Genomic DNA, 13,794 nt, shown 5'->3' with positions numbered 1-13,794 from the left:
GTATAGGGGATCTATCGTAGTCCTTTCGATAAGTAAGAGTGTCGAACCCAATGAGGAGCAGAAGGAAATGACAAGCGGTTTTCAGTAAGGTATTCACTGCACGCACTGAAATTATCGGTAACAGATAGTTTTGTGATAAGGTAATTTGTAACGAGTAACAACTAACAAGTGTAAATAAAGTGCAACAAAGTGGCCCAATCGTTTTTGTAGCAAAGTACAAGCCTGAACAAACTCTTATATAGAGAAAAGCGCTCCCGAGGACACATGGGAATTATCGTCCAGCTAGTTTTCATCACGTTCATATGATTCGTGTTCGGTACTTTGATAATTTGATATGTGGGTGGACCGGTGCTTGAGTGCTGCCCTTACATGGACAAGCATCCCACTTATGATTAACTCCTATTGCAAGCATCTGCAACTACAAAAGAAGTATTAAGGTAAACCTAACCATAGCATGAAACATATGGATCCAAATCAGCCCCTTACAAAGCAACGCATAAACTAGGGTTTAAGCTTATGTCACTCTAGCAACCCATCATCTACTTATTACTTCCTAATGCCTTCCTCTAGGCCCAAACAATGGTGAAGTGTCACGTAGTCGACATTCACATAACACCACTAGAGGAAAGACAACATCCATCTCATCAAAATATCGAACGAATACCAAATTCACATGACTACTAATAGCAAGACTTCTCGCATGTCCTCAGGAACAAACATAAGTACTCACAAACAATATTCATGTTCATAATCAGAGAGGTATAAATATGAATGATGGATCTGAACATATGAGCTACCACCAAATAAACCAACTAGCGTCAACTACAAGGAGTAATCAACACTACTAGCAACCCACAGGTAGCAATCTGAGGCTTTGGGACAAAGATTGGATACAAGAGATGAACTAGGGTTTTAGAGGAGATGGTGCTGGTGAAGATATGGATGGAGATTGACCCCCTCCCAATGAGAGGATCGTTGGTGATGACGATGGCAATGATTTCCCCCTCCCGGAGGGATGTTTCCCCGGCAGAACAACTCCGCCGGAGCCCTAGATTGGTTCCGCCAAGGTTCCGCCTCGTGGCAGCGGAGTTTCTTCCCGAAAGCTTGCTTATCATTTTTTCCAGGGTAAAAGACCACATATAGCAGAAGATGGGCACCGGAGGCCTGCCAGGGGGCCCACGAGGCAGGGTGGCGCGCCGAGGGGGGTATTGCGCGCCCCCACCCTCGTGGCCAGGGTGTGGGCCCCCTCTGGTATTTTCTTCACTCAGTATTTTTTATTATTTCTAAAAATGACTTCTGTGGAGTTCCAGGACTTTTGGAGTGGTGCAAAATAGGTCTCTAATATTTGCTCCTCTTCCAGCCCAGAATTCCAGCTGTTGGCATTCTCCCTCTTCGTGTAAACCTTGTAAAATAAGAGAGAACAGGAATAAGTATTGTGACATAATGTATAATAACAGCCCATAATGCAATAAATATCGATATAAAAGCATGATGCAAACTGGACATATCACGCCACGACCCACGGTCCAGTCCGTCGTCACCGCGCGTCGACTTCCCATGGTATGCGCCGCGCCATCTCCCTTGGCGCGGGAACGCCACCGTCCGCGCCGGTCTTCGTGACGCTGTCAGGGTTCTTCGCCTACTTCGAGCACCGCTGCCGCACTCCTAACCTAGCCGCCGCCGCCGTCAGGCCGCCGATGCAGCACTTCTTTGGCTGCCGCCACCGCCGCTGCCGTCAGGCCGCCGCCGCCGCTACCGTCCGTCCACCCCCTTCGTCTTCGTCCAAGCACCAGCCCGTCGCCAGCATCGCCGTCATCTACCCCGACCACTTCGTCTACTCCAACCACCGTTGGTGACATCGGCCCCGTGCCGATGGACGCCGTAATCGTCGTCGAGTTCTTCTCTGCTGGCCCCTCTGACTTCTCTGACCTGGCGTACAGCTCGTGTAGGTCCCTCGTCTACGCATGCCCAGTGCTGGCAACACCGATGCGTGCCTTCATCCACGACGTGTCCCCGGGCCTGGCAAGCCTGGTCGGCGCTTTGTCAACTTCGTATTTGTCCGTCTACACATGCCCGATGCTGGCAACACCGGTGCGTGCCTTCGTCCATGATTTCTCCTCGAGCTTGGCAAACCAACCATGACGCGTCATCAACAACATCTTCTCCCCGGCGCACCACTACTTCGACACCACTGTGCTCATGCTAACTTGGCGCCCCCTTGGGCCCGTGGCTCCATGGTGTTTTCCTCGACACCGGCTACCCCGACTCGACATCGACCATGGCATTCTTCGCATGGCTACCTCGACCATGGCTACACCACCCTACGCTCTTGGCTACCTCGACATCGGCTCAAAGGGTTATCATCCACTTGAGCAACTCGTCGGCTTCTGATGACCCACAAGTATAGGGGATCTATCGTAGTCCTTTCGATAAGTAAGAGTGTCGAACCCAACAAGGAGCAGAAGGAAATGACAAGCGGTTTTCAGTAAGGTATTCTCAGCAAGCACTGAAATTGTAGGTAACAGATAGTTTTATGATAAGATAATTTGTAATGGGTAACAAGTAATGAAAGTAAATAAAGTGAAGCAAGGTGGCCCAATCCTTTTTGTAGCAAAGGACAAGCGTGGATAATTTCTTATAATGAGGAAAGCGCTCCCGAGGACACATGGGAATTATCGTCAAGCTAGTTTTCATCACGCTCATATGATTCACGTTCGGTACTTTGATAATTTGATATGTGGGTGCACCGGTGCTTGGGTACTGCCCTTACTTGGACAAGCATCCCACTTATGATTAACCCCTATTGCAAGCATCCGCAACTACAAAAGAAGTAACCACAGCATTAGACCTATGGATCAAAAGCAGCCCCTTACGAAGCAACGCATAAACTAGGGTTTAAGCTTCTGTAACTCTAGCAACCCATCATCTACTTATTACTTCCCAATGCCTTCCTCTAGGCCCAAATAATGGTGAAGTGTCATGTAGTCGACATTCCAATAACACCACTAGAGGAGAGACAACATACATATCATTAAAATATCGAACGAATACCAAATTCACATGACTACTAATAGCAAGACTTCACCCATGTCCTCAGGAACAAAAGTAACTACTCAGAAAGAATATTCATGTTCATGATCAGAGGAGTATTAATATGCATTAAGGATCTGAACATATGATCTTCCACCAAGTACACCAATTAGCATCAACTACAAGGAGTCATCAACACTACTAGCAACCCACAGGTACCAATTTGTGGTTTGGATACAAGAAATGAACTAGGGTTTTGAGAGGAGATGGTGCTGGTGAAGATGTTGATGGAGATTGAACCCCTCCCAATGAGAGGATCATCGGTGATGACGATGGTGATGATTTCCCCCTCCCGAAGGGAAGTTTCCTCGGCAGAACAGCTTCGCCGGAGCCCTAGATTGGTTCCGCCAAGGTTCCGCCTCGTGGCGGCGGAGTTTCTTCCGATAAGCTTGCTTAGAGGCTATTCTGCCTCATACCCCGCACTCAGGAGGGGTCGGTATATCAAGTGGGCGGAGCCAAAATATGGCGTATCGCCGGGATCGGATACCTGTCCGGTACCCCGATGAAGACATCCGAAGACTGTCCTTCGGAGTGGTTCTACATGGAGGACGTCCCTCTTTCGGACCCTATTCGGAAGGGTCTTCCCGGGTTTCTAAATGCCCCGTTGAAGAAACGCCACATCTGGCGCCCCCGGAGCCCCCAGGAGGAAGATAACAGAGAGATCCTTTTCCTGATGGACAAGATAAAGACACTGGCCAAATCAGGACTGACAATAATTGAGGTTATGTCCATATGTATAATGCGGGGAGTGCAGCCACTTCAGTATCGGGGCAAACCCATGTGGCACTTCAATGGAGAAGACGATGCCACCCGATGCGGTCGTAAAGGTCCAGACTCCGCCGCCGCTCTAGCGAAGATACTGTCCGACTTGTACAAAGGAGAAGAAGAGGAGTTCATCCGTATCAAGCCACGGGATGGATTCTCCATGTACAACCCCCCAAGCTGGGTGAGCTGTGATCTTTTATTCCGGTCTTTCCCGCATTTTTAGCACAAATGCTTACCTTGTCAAATCATAGCAGGAACTGCGAAAAGCTATGAGGTTGGTTCACAGCCCGTATCCACAGCCAGAGGACCCCAACCGGGCCCTCGACCCCGGACTCAAAGAAGATCCGGACACATTTGTGGAGCTCGTCGACAGGACATTTTATCAGTTAAACTGCAATTGTGCATTGGTGGCCATCATAGCTGATTATCCTGGCCTACTCCCTGTGTAACAGGTAAGTAAAACGGGAGTCCCAACTTCCAAGAAGGATTCCCTCTTTGAGCCTTACCCACTACACATATTGCGTCTTACAAGTAAGGCCATCAGGACTCCATGCCGAACCCGCGGTAACTCGTCAACAAGGGGCACCGAAGCCGGGTAGGCTTACAAGGAAGGCGATCAGGACCGAGACACCGTCGCAAAGGTTTGTTTAAAAACCTGCCATGTAATTACCATTGTTAAAATATAACAATGTCCATTGTCTCCTGGCAGAAAAATCGCTCGCCGGACTATATCCAGCGAGTCTGCCGGCCACGCCTGCACCAGCCGGACACCGAGGCCGGACTCAAGGGCGGAGGTCAATGCGGGGACAACGCCGAACAATCCTCCTACAGAGGATGCGGATAGATTCTCTGTTACAAACTCCGAAGTGGAGAGTGCCATGAATCATAGGCGCCGAAGGGCCACAGTACGCGACCCTAATTTCTCTGGCGAGGCGTTCAATGCCTTCAACTCAGGGGATGCGTACATCCGGGCTTCTCAAGATGTCCTCTCCAGAGCCACAGACCAGTACGTAAAGGATATACGGGTAAGAAAATTTGATAAGTATGTATATATCAGTAGCCCCTGAGATTTGAAACAGTTGGCACAACTGATTTAAGGATCCTCGTATGCATAGGTTCTGACAGAGAAGAATACCCAGCTGTCTAAAGAGCTGGAGTAGTGCAAAGCCCAGCTGCAGGCCGCAGTTGCCGGAATGGAGGAGTCCACGAAGGCCCCATCTGGTAATACTTGTTTTGATTGAAGAGAATGTAATGGCATGTGCCATTTAGTATTCGGCGTAAATGCCAATCTAACAATAGATTATGCAGACAATCCCGGAGGCGATCCGTAGACCGTACCAGAGGATGAGCAACATGCTCAACGACAGCTGAAGGCTAGCGAGCGTGTGCTTACGAAGGTTATACAGGAGAAAAATAATCTCCGGGACGCGAACACCCGACTGGACGTCGAATTAAAGGATGTTTGGGCCCAGCTTGCTGACTCCGCGAAGGAGAATAAGAGGCTTCGACGCGGCATTTTTAGTAACTGCTCTAATGAACCACTATAAAGTTTGGCGAAGAAGCGGGCTAATAGAATTATATCTGTAGGTATGTTGACAGGTCGTCCCGAAGAGGAAATGCCCGGCTCTGCAGGTGATCTTCTGCAGGAGCTCTCATAACTGCATGAACAAGTTCGGCAGGTGATGCAGGGCATTGCCCAGGCCTTGTGGCCATCCGCCTCCCTGCCAGGAGGCATGGGGGAGCTTGTGGGGATGCTCAAGGTTGCGCGGCGACGCTTCCAATTATTGAAGATATCGGCCTGCCGACAAGGTGCAAGGGAAGCCTGGGCCATGGTGAAGACACGATACACCAAGGCTTACCCAAACCACATGGCCGAGGTCGGACCTGTAGGGTCAGATGGGAAAGAGATCCTTGTAAGTTTGATATATGACCAGGTAGCATTAGCCGCTAAGTATTCCCAACAGTACTGTAGGCTAGACAGCCTGTTGGATGGTATAGAAGAAGAATTTAGTCAGTCTAAGTGACTCTGTACTTCGAAGGACACATTTTGTCCCTAGTCGGATTGTAAATCATTTGTCTTGGCGGACCTTTTCGCTTCAACCTCTGGACCTGACAGTCCGGAGTGTATTTGAATACCCTCTCAGTTATGTGAAAACCGGGGCACCCATGGAAACGAGACGTAGGGGTCATAAGTGCTTGAACTGACAAGTACCCAACTAGCTATGTTATATTATATGGGTAGTAAGAAACATCTTCCAGGGAGAATAGTTTCATTAAGGGTTCCTTTCCTTGGGTGTGCATGCATTAATGTTCATGTCTGAACTGCGAAAAATTGCACAGTATATAAGCGTCTGGGGGCATGTTTTGCAACAAGTAAAGGACATCTTTTGTTCACCAACCGAATATTCCCTTAAGAACGCTAGCTTTCGGCTTCACCCAGTCTGAGGTACACATCCGGCTGACCCGGCAGTAGCAATCGCAGAGGTGCTCCCCTTATGCCCTAGCCGAATTAACGGGAATGTAGGGCATAAACACAAGAGCCAGGCAATTTAAGCCTGCCAGGAGGCCCTTTGCTCAGAGAAGCCTTGCTTGTTTTTTCCTGATTTGTAAACCTTCTCACAACTTTGTCTTTTGCTGTGAACTAGTATATGTTTGTTATGTTCATCATTGAGATGTATAAAATTGCTTAACTTATGCTTTTCAAGTTTTTTATGAAGAAGAGTTTAATGTGAGTGTTCCACATGAGCGCTGGACTAGCGTGTGAATGTTTGGAATTTATTACATTGTGGCCTCAATTAACTGCATGAACCACTGTAAGAAGATACATTGTTGGTTATATGTCAGACAGCACATTGTTGATTGTTAGCTGGTCGATAGCCTAGTGTTGAAGTGAGCTGAGCCAATGTGTTGTGTTTTGCACAACTACTTACAAGTGGGGTAGCACAAACAGTTTTTACAAGTACTTATGTATACGTCGGCGCACGGTTCTCGAACGAGTGCTCTATTTCATCAAAACACACACTGCTCGTATGATAAACCGTGACAACTTAATAAAACTAGTGAGGACGCATCTGTTTTGGCAACAATTACGATGGTTCTCACATGATTCACGGGCACACAAAAGTAGCAGCAGTTCCCATAGACGGATTCAAACAGAGTACTAGCCCCAGAGGGGTCGATAACAGGCAAGGTTTGGATAATTAGACACAATCCAAACTACTATTAAACACTAGCTGGGGCAACTATTTCATGCCTCGATCTAATTTGGGCTAGACACAAGACGGACCTTGCCATGAACATCATCGAGGGCGTCCCGCAGCTGCTCAATACTGTGAACCTTCATGAAGACAACCTTGTGGCCTTGGCACTAATAAACTTGTTTGTGGAGGCATGCCACATCATCTTCCCGCGTAAGCTTGACAAGAACAGTATGCCTCACAAACGAAGGAGTAGCTTTGAACTTCTTGTGCTTCAGTACACCCTGGACAACACGCCTGACAACAGTGAGGCTGGAATACAACTCTTCATTGGTATAACCGCAAATGCCTTCCAGGATCCAGCAGCCTAAGAACTCTGTTTTCCCAGTATGTATATTCAGGTCATCCGCCTCATAGCGAGTGACATGTACAATCACACAATCCTTGTCTGCATCAAGTCTCTAATTTAAAGAGAAACAAATTCTGAATTACTTTTCAGTATAAGAAACACAAGTTATTTAAACCACTATGTATAGCATGGCATCGAAGCTAATAAAATTTTGCATTATTAATCACCACATACTTCCTTTTCTAAAATAATTCACCACATACTTAGATGAAAAACCACAATCGAGATCGGCAAAGAAGGAAATCACCTTGGGCAGCTCAGCGAGGGGGGGGGGAGGCATCCTCGAATGGGGAAAACTGCTCCTGCAGTGCCACGGGGGCTTTAACCTCAAACGGGGTGTTGACCATCTCAGTAGTGGCCATCTTCTTGGAGCTCTCTGTCTCGTGGGGATCAGCCTCCCGCATCTTCTCCAATATCGGCAGATCTTTGCCTTGTTCTCCTTGGTCCATCATGCAACTGACGAATACTAGGAGACCACTGAAAGGAAAAGAAAATGGCAATGACAATGAAACAAAAAAAAGAGTGAGGATCGGTTACTGCTTTGCAAAAGTTCTTTTTTTTTCTCTAAACGAAAATATACCAACATCATGGATCTGCTTACCTTCCCTTTGTTGGGACAGAAGAACAGTGGTAGATGCGAGTGTTGCCTTTCTTGAAGACGGTGAGGGAGAAGGAGATTCAGCGAAGACTGCGGGGAGGTGGGGTTTTGTGATACGACGGATCCTTACTGCCGCGCTATGACCGGGGTGTCTCTCCGCCTGCATACTGCCTTCTAATTTGGTGGATGGCATTTGGGCCCGCGTGCTGCATGGCCCGCATGTCGGTGAACAAAAGTATAACAACATTCAGTAGAGGGAGACGTTTCAATGATCTAGGAAGAGCCAGAAGCGGTAGAGTGTCTCCACTGTACTAGTAGTAATTGTTTTTCTGGGTGGCTGTAGAGTGTCTCCACTTTACTAGTAGTAATTGTTTCTCTGGGCCCAAGACAAAACAGCCCATCCACACTAGTAAATAGTAAAATCAATTCAAAAGCCCATATATTTACTGAATGAGAGGCGCCACCCACACCCAGCACACCGCCCCCCCCCCCCAAAAACCTGGGTGCTCTTCTTCCTCCTCGCTCCCACCCACCTCACATCACCTCACTCCTATAGAAACCCCAGCTCCCCTTCTTCCTCACTCCTACAGAAAACCCCCAGCTCCCCTTCTTCTTCGCTCGCACTACAACTAGGCTCGTCATTCGTTACTCTGCTCAAATCCATGAGCGCGACCCGACGCCCTCGAGGAAAATGGAGTCGGCTGACCCCAGCGCCAAGAAGATGAAGCTCCTGCCAGCGGAGACGCCTGTTGTAGATCCCGCACCCGGAAGCACGGGGAGAAGCGGTGACCCCGCCCCCACCGGATCCCGGGAACCCATAGAATCTCAGGTGGACCGCATAAGCGATCTCCCGGACGCTGTCCTTGGGGAGATCATCTCGCTTCTTCCCACCAAGGATTGCTGCCGCGCCCAAGTCCTCTCAATTTGGTGGTGCCCTCTATGGCACGGCGTGCTCCTTAATCTCGACTATCGTCAGCTATCTCTCTTCAATGATTTTGAAATCCCCAGAGCCATCATCTCCTCCCACCAGGGCTCCGTTCAAAGCCTCTGCATCCCGTCATGCTACCTGAGAAAGCATACCATGCCCTGCATGTGCATGCCTGGCTGAAATCCCCTGAATTCATAGAACTTCAGCTGCTTGAGTTCTACTATTCCCCTGGAAATCACATACCACATACCGAACGCCATGAAATTGTCCCTCAGCATCGATGTCCATCTCGCGGTTTTCCTCCTCTCTCCACACCGCCACCTTTGCACTGTGCTACCTACCAGACAATCTGGTACTAAACCTTTGACTCCCATTTCTCAAGAAACTTTCACTTGTGCGGGTTCGTATATCGGAGGCCTCATTGCACAACATCATCCACTCCAGTTGCCCTGCGCTGGAGTGCTTGGTGCTTGTTTTCACAGTTAGAATCGGTTGTCTCCAAATAAAGTCGCCTAACCTTGTAAGAATTGGAATTTCTTTTGACAGAAGGCAGCTCATCATCCAAGATGCCCCTTCACTTCAATGGTTGATCCTTGATTCTAGTTAGTCACCATTGCAAATAACCGTCCTCTCTGCGCCTAAACTGGAGACCTCGGGTGTAATACATGATCTCTGTGCTCATTTCAATATGGTGTTTGGCTCAACAGTTCTTCAGGTACTTTATATTATCATCTACACTTGTAACCATAAGCTGCATTTTAAATTTCTGCGCATAATTTATATATCATCTTGGAGTACACATTTTGTACTAATATTATGTTCTATGCTCAATGAAGAGTTTCTCCATGGATGGCCTATCAATGGTGCTGGATTCTGTCAAGATCTTATATATCCAAATGAATAGTTTTGATCTGAACAAGATTATTGGCTTGCTGTAATGCTTTCCATGTCTGGATAAGTTGTATATAAAGGTGATAATTTCACGCACATTGGAAGCCCGCATATAGTGTACTAGAATTAACAGTTCAGTTGTTGCTCTTTCGACACTCTTCTTTTAGACCTTAACTATTTTCAATCTTCATGTCTATTTAGGCAACAGGACGGGGTAAGAAAGTTATAAGCAATCGGTGGATTCGTAAGCATCGGGATTTTCTCACTTCTCATGAGATTCGATTGAAGACAATAACGCTAGAACGATATGTAGCCAACCGTCCAAACACAAGATTTGTCACATTCTTCCTGCTGAATGCGAGGTTACTATTGTCCATCAGGCTTAAGTTTATCAACAGCATGGTTTTGACGGACGGGTATGTCGAAGAGCAAAAAAAGGAGTTTCAGGTGGGCAAAAGAGCTTCTGAACGTGCCGGGCTTCTATTTACAACATATTGTGGTCATAATCCAGTAAATTTTACAACCCAGGATGTTCATTCTATGGACCTGACCGATCCATTTGACTGTGACTGCCGAAAATAGTGTTGGAGTTAGATGTTGTTGCCCTTTTCAATCTGGTTTTTTTTGTAAACCTGATGAACAATTAACCCTCGTGATTTTGTACAGTTTGTAAGCTGGAGTTAGATGTTCCTGCCCTTTTCAACTCGGCTGCGACTGTCATATTTTCATTGAAACAAGGAAAATGGCTTGCCATTCGTTTAATTTAGAGTGAAATATTGTAACAAATCCCAACCAAGGGAAATAACATCACTCTCGCCGGCTGCTTGAGCTCACTGTGCATTACAGAAGCCAAGTGATTAGCCCCCACCAGCACCCACAAACTTATTTTGAACTAGCACATCAAATGGGCTGTAAATTTTCATAGGAAAGGCTGCATGACCCTGACAGATTTGGATTCTAACATTTGGGACCCACAAGGAAATAGCCTATCCAAGGTGGTGTCGACTTACTAGCCAGTCAACAAACGATTCTGCCTACCAGTCGTAGGATTGACATCCAACATTTGTCGTGTATCTTCTATCTCTTGTCTTCTTCTTCCTCCAGCCGCCCAAACCAAACCACCCCGTCGGCTCTGCCTGCTCCCGCCTCCCATGGATGGATGCGCCTCCGCCGCCCTACCGTATGTACCCTCCAAGGCCAGTCCTTCCCTCTATTCCTCCAAACGTCCTGTTATTCTCCGGCGACGTCAGCCCCAACACGCACCCGCGAATGAACCAGTCAACCCTCATACTCCCCTCCGCCTGCCACTTGACCGACGCATGTTCAACGGCTCCTGTTCGTTCCGTCCGAGGCCTCGCCGTCGTCCTCCTCCTTGCGGCCTTGGTTTGCTCGCTGTGCGCGGTGCGCCGCCCTCTTGCGTTGTCAACGTCGTCGACAACCGAGAGGAACCAGGAGATGACTGTACATGGAGAGGATGACAGTAGGGACCCCCCAGCGTCATGGTAGTGTTGGAAATATGCCCTAGAGGCAATAATAAAAGTATTATTATTATATTTCCTTGTTCATAATAATTGTCTTTTGTTCATGCTATAACTGTATTATCCGGAAATCGTAATACACGTGTGAATACATAGACCACAATATGTCCCTAGTGAGCCTCTAGTTGACTAGCTCGTTGTGATCAACAGATAGTCATGGTTTCCTGGCTATGGACATTGGATGTCGTTGATAACGGGATCACATCATTAGGAGAATGATGTGATGGACAAGACCCAATCCTAAGCATAGCACAAAGATCGTGTAGTTCGTTTGCTAGAGCTTTGCCAATGTCAAGTATCTCTTCCTTTGACCATGAGATCGTGTAACTCCTGGATACCGTAGGAGTGCTTTGGGTGTATCAAATGTCACAACGTAACTGGGTGACTATAAAGGTGCACTACAGGTATCTCCGAAAGTATCTATTGTTTTATGCGGATCGAGACTGGGATTTGTCACTCCGTGTAAACGGAGAGGTATCTCTGGGCCCACTCGGTAGGACATCATCATATGCGCAATGTGACCAAGGAGTTGATCACGGGATGATGTGTTACGGAACGAGTAAAGTGACTTGCCGGTAACGAGATTGAACAAGGTATCGGTATACCGACGATCGAATCTCGGGCAAGTAAAATACCGCTAGACAAAGGGAATTGAATACGGGATCGATTGAGTCCTTGACATCGTGGTTCATCCGATGAGATCATCGTGGAACATGTGGGAGCCATCATGGGTATCCAGATCCCGCTGTTGGTTATTGACCAGAGAACGTCTCGGTCATGTCTGCATGTCTCCCGAACCCGTAGGGTCTACACACTTAAGGTTCGATGACGCTAGGGTTATAAAGGAAGCTTGCATGTGGTAACCGAATGTTGTTCGGAGTCCCGGATGAGATCCCGGACGTCACGAGGAGTTCCGGAATGGTCCGGAGGTAAAGATTTATATATAGGAAGTCCTGTTTCGGCCATCGGGACAAGTTTCGGGGTCATCGGTATTGTACCGGGACCACCGGAAGGGTCCCGGGGGCCCACCGGGTGGGGCCACCTGCCCCGGGGGGCCACATGGGCTGTAGGGGGTGCGCCTTGGCCTACATGGGCCAAGGGCACCAGCCCCAAGAGGCCCATGCGCAAGGAAACTTGGAGAGGGAAGAGTCCTAAAGGGGGAAGGCACCTCCGAGGTGCCTTGGGGAGGATGGACTCCTCCCCATCCTTAGCCGCACCCCTTCCTTGGAGGAGGGGGCAAGGCTGCGCCCTCCCCCTCTCCCTTGGCCCTATATATAGTGGGGAAAAGGAGGAGCAATCATACCTAAGGCCTTTGGTTGCCTCCCTCTCCCTCCCGTGACACATCTCCTCTCCCGTAGGTGCTCGGCGAAGCCCTGCAGGATAGCCACGCTCCTCCATCACCACCACGCCGTTGTGCTGCTGTTGGATGGAGTCTTCCTCAACCTCTCCCTCTCCCCTTGCTGGATCAAGGCGTGGGAGACATCGTCGAGCTGTACGTGTGTTGAACGCGGAGGTGCCGTCCGTTCGGCACTAGGATCATCGGTGATCTGAATCACGACGAGTACGACTCCATCAACCCCGTTCACTTGAACGCTTCCGCTTAGCGATCTACAAGGGTATGTAGATGCACTCTCTTTCTACTCGTTGCTGGTCTCTCCATAGATAGATCTTGGTGACGCGTAGGAAAATTTTGAATTTCTGCTACGTTCCCCAACAGTGGCATCATGAGCTAGGTCTATTGCGTAGATTCTTTGCACGAGTAGAACACAAAGTAGTTGTGGGCATTGATGTTGTTCAATATGCTTACCGTTACTAGTCCAATCTTGTTTCGACGGTATTGTGGGATGAAGCGGCCCGGACCGACCTTACACGTACTCTTACGTGAGACAGGTTCCACCGATTGACATGCACTTGGTGCATAAGGTGGCTAGCGGGTGCCAGTCTCTCCCACTTTAGTCGGAACGGATTCGATGAAAAGGGTCCTTATGAAGGGTAAATAGCAATTGGCATATCACGTTGTGGTTTTGCGTAGGTAAGAAACGTTCTTGCTAGAAACCCATAGCAGCCACGTAAAACATGCAACAACAATTAGAGGACGTCTAACTTGTTTTTGCAGGGTATGCTATGTGATGTGATATGGCCAAAAGGATGTGATGAATGATATGTGATGTATGAGATTGATCATGTTCTTGTAATAGGATTCACGACTTGCATGTCGATGAGTATGACAACCGGCAGGAGCCATAGGAATTGTCTTTATTTTTTGTATGACCTGCGTGTCATTGAAGAACGCCATGTAACTTACTTTACTTTATTGCTAAACGCGTTAGCCATAGAAGTAGAAGTAGTCGTTGGCATGACAACTTCATGAAGACACG

This window comes from Triticum aestivum, chromosome 6B (assembly GCF_018294505.1).
Source record: "Triticum aestivum cultivar Chinese Spring chromosome 6B, IWGSC CS RefSeq v2.1, whole genome shotgun sequence".
NCBI lineage: Eukaryota > Viridiplantae > Streptophyta > Magnoliopsida > Poales > Poaceae > Triticum > Triticum aestivum.
Note: the sequence above shows the minus strand (reverse complement) of the source record.